The following is a 4,177-nucleotide window of genomic DNA, read 5'->3' on the forward strand; positions in this document are numbered from 1 at the left end:
TTCTGACATTTCATCAATTCAACTGGTTGTTGCCAAAAAGCCTTGTTCATTACCTGACTGCAGCAAGCACTCTTTTACTGGGTGTAACCATAGGAAACAGTCTCTTTTGAGCCTCTCTTTGTAAGTCCAGGATGACCACCGTCATTGATTCAAGTTCACATGTTAGCACACATGCTCCCCCTTTTGTACTTTGTTTCATCCGCAGCAGGGCAAATAAGTTTCTGCCTCTTTGTCCATCTTGTAGTGCTCCCCGTCTTGATGTTATAAGTCACAGTTTTTGGTGAGGGCTTCCAGGTTCTCTTTGTATAGAAGTCAGACCCAAACATTCTTTGCAGCTGGTTGTGACAGGCCCACCCAGTAAAGTTCATGCCCACCACAATGCACAGCAAACGTTTTCCTTAAATATGTTGATTGGGTTGAAATGACAGAACTTTCTCTTTTTACAAATCAAAATCAACGATGGTTTCTAATAATTAGTCAACTTTATTGACCCAAAGGTAAATCTAGACTACTTCCTATGCACAATTTGTTCTGAATCATCAAATCAGTTCTACACAGGTTTTAAACATTAGGCACAATCTATCCCAAATGCAAGATCCCTCCTTTCATTTTTTATTTATCTATTTTTATTTTAGGAAAATAACTACCAGTTTTTAACTCAAAACAGCCTGGTACAGTTTCTAGCCAGGTTACAGGAAATAATACTTAGTTTATCTGTTTTTTCATTATTCAGCGTCCCAAAATCCAGCCATTAACGTTAATGGTCCTTAAAGTTGAGGCAAGACAATTATTGGATTTTGTTTTATAGCAAGATTTAACAAATATTTTGTTTCTTGACTGATTATTTGTTAATTTTATGGTTTTCATAAAGATGATCCTGAGAAGTTCAGAGCTGCTTTTCGCAGCACCCTGTGCTATTTTTAGACTACGGGATTCTTGTGTGTAAAAGTGGGTGGAGTCAGGTCCCCAGGCTGAAACTCCAGTCATTCTCACTAGATCTGTCCGAGAGGAAGGATCTCCTGAATACCCTAACCAGGAGCCTTAAGGTACGTCCAAAACACCGAAAAATATCCTTTCTAAAGTCACAAATTGCTTAAAACTGCATGTTACACAGAAAAACAGAGAGAGCGAGGGAGTCCAGCTGACTCCACGGCCCATAATCAGACAAAATACTTCCTTTATAACCACAACCATGCAACTTTTGTATTTTAAAGGATTTACTTGTCATCACACTAACGATAAATTCTTTTTCTATTGTTTCCACAGTCTCTTGAACTAAATAACCGTCTAGCAAAAACATGGACCGCACCGTTTCTCAAGCAGCTGCTCCCTCTATTAAAACTGAGTCATTTCAGGAGAAGATCCAGCGAAAGCAGCATTTACTTCTCATACAAGAAGACACGCATCCACTCATTCACAAGGCACAGAGACATTCTTTATTTGTCACAGTCTTTTTTTTTTTTTTAAAGTAAGTCAGTCCGTCACTTATTTATTCTCTCTCTCTATATATATATAATATTTTAAGCACATAATTTATTTAGCACTGCACTGGTTATTTTCAGAATTTAATGCTTACTATGCTTTTAAGCAGGCCTTATGTAACATTAGAGCAAATCCAATTGCAATTTTTTTGAGAGCGCTCTGAGGAATAGTTTATATATTTATTTTCTGCAGATCTGTTTTGATTTTACTGTTTAGCAGCTACCTGACTTTATGTATATGTATATCCATATATTTCTGAAATAAAGCTGTCATATACAACCTTACTTGCATTTCTTATTGGGGTTTTTTTTTCCTTTTTTATCTCCAGGCCACTTAACCCCCAGATCGGGGTCCCTCACATGCTGCCCCGCACACAAATGATTATCACGCTTGTACACTACATATGTATATATATGTATACACATATACATACATACACACATACATACACATATGTTACTTTAAAAACCTTTTATTTATTAACTTATGGTGTTCTGTTCAAAGACTGATCAGAACAGGGTTGCAGAATTTGAATTTTGCATAGCTCCAAACATTAATTTTAGCACTGCAGTGTAATTTACATATAAGAGTTGCAACTTTTTAAAGCTCTCATTTATCTTATTTATTTATTTTCCGGTACCGCATCAGGCCTTCACACACACACCCAGCGCTGTACACACACACGCACACACACGGAGCTCCCAAAACTCGGCTCTGCATTCTGCACTCTCCTAGTGCTGCACTTTCAATCCAGAGCCGTAAGCAGCCTCTTGCTGCGCCTCACACACACAGGCTGAACTCAGCTTACACACACAGTGAAGCTTGTCTACAGCTGTGCCTTTTTTCTCTCGATTCTGCAGCCTTCACTTCCCAAATCTTGCTCCAGTTACCTCTACTGTTAACATCTACCCCTTTTTCCTTCATCGCCTTTTCTGCTGACTTTCTCAATAAAACCTTATTTCTCATGGCTTCAACTGGGCTGCTTGTCATATTTAAAACATTGCTTATTTTATGCAAAAACAGTTACCTTAGAACATTTTTCTCATCTCATACAAAAGGTCCTCGACCTTTAAAATCTAGGGAGCTCTCTTTAGCCTCCCCTGCCCTTAACCCGAACCAGGTCCTCGACCTGTGCTTTAGGGAGCTCTCTTTAGCCTCCCAGGGCCTCAACACAAACCAGGTCCTCGACCTGTGGACTTTTAGGGTTCCCACACCTATGGACTCTTCGCCAAGCTCTTATATAACCTCGTTATATTTCTATTCACTCGTCAGCAAATAGTGTGGTCAGCCACGACCTGGAAAATGGAATTTAGGGCTTCTCTAATAACCCTGGGCCTCCAACCCTTCTTCTGTACTATTTCCTTATCTCATTTATCATTAAACCATTGTAAAATCCTTATCTTATTTCACCATTAAACCATTACAAAAAAAAATCTCTTATTTTTCTGCACTTGTCTCCACTTTCTTCTCCAACTATTATTTTAGGACCACAGCTACTATGATTCTGGACACAAAGGCTTTGGATAAATCCAATGAGCAGTTTTTAGAAATAAGGTTCTGCTCACCTTGTTTTCCACCGCGGTGTTCTGTGCCAAGATCGTTCACTGGGTCGGTTGGTCAAATTGTCCTCCAAAAACTCCTTTTTCTTCAAAAAGAAAAAATCCTGTTCGTGACGCCAAATTTGTTGGTCTTTCTTCTGTTAGACCAAGCACGGGTACGGAGAAGATGGAGTTAAACACCTTTTGAGTTGGCAGAATGTGGAGACAAATGATCAGAAGTCCAGTCACTGTTTTCACCGCTCATGAGGGGGAGAGCCTTTGCAACATACAGCAGGTCCCGCGACCTGCTCCCGTCAGTTGCTTCGGACAGACTCTCGCCGTTCTGCTGAAACGGCTGATTTTTATTGAAAAGCACAGGAATGTAACATACGCAGTTTGCCATACACACACGTAATTCTGCCATCTGCACCTGTAGACGCACGTCAGCTAATAGCCTTGTTAATGAAAGACCAATTCATCCCAAGGACATGCAACCTTGAGATGACCAGGACACATCCTGCAACATCCTTTGCTAACAAAGACAGTTGTTCTTGTATTGAGGAACTGAAGGAAGGAACACTTTCACTCCCTTTTGGAGTTCCTGCAGCTGTTTAGAGCTCATGCAGGAGAGAAGCACAGAGAGGCCTTTGATATTATAACATGATTCCATAATGAAAAAAGTATCATATAACAATGAATAATAAAAGAGCTTATATGAGAGTTACATATATTTTCACAACCCATTAGTGAGCTAGAATTATGGCTCAGTTCAAAGTATATTCATTAACTCAGGATCTATGATATACTTAACTAACCTACACCAGTAATCTACATAACCCATCAATGGTTGACAAGACTCATTTAACAGGAAGTGTCTAAGGTTTATGAAAGGTCCGAACACCTTTATGTAAAAACAGCAAGTAAAATCATTATGGCCAGAAATCCCAACTGAGAAAAGAGTCTGCTTATGGCAGGAAACCAAGAAACAAAAACAAAATCACAAGTCAGGATGTCCTTAATTGTTTAAAGATCAAGCGACTTAAAGTCAAAAACGTGTAAACGCTAATTACAGAAAAGGTTAACATAGTACTCTAAATGTTATAATCCCTGCATTATCAGCCAAATTATAAGGTTGTCCGTTTTCAAGATCAAATATA

This window comes from Nothobranchius furzeri, chromosome 11 (assembly GCF_043380555.1).
Source record: "Nothobranchius furzeri strain GRZ-AD chromosome 11, NfurGRZ-RIMD1, whole genome shotgun sequence".
NCBI lineage: Eukaryota > Metazoa > Chordata > Actinopteri > Cyprinodontiformes > Nothobranchiidae > Nothobranchius > Nothobranchius furzeri.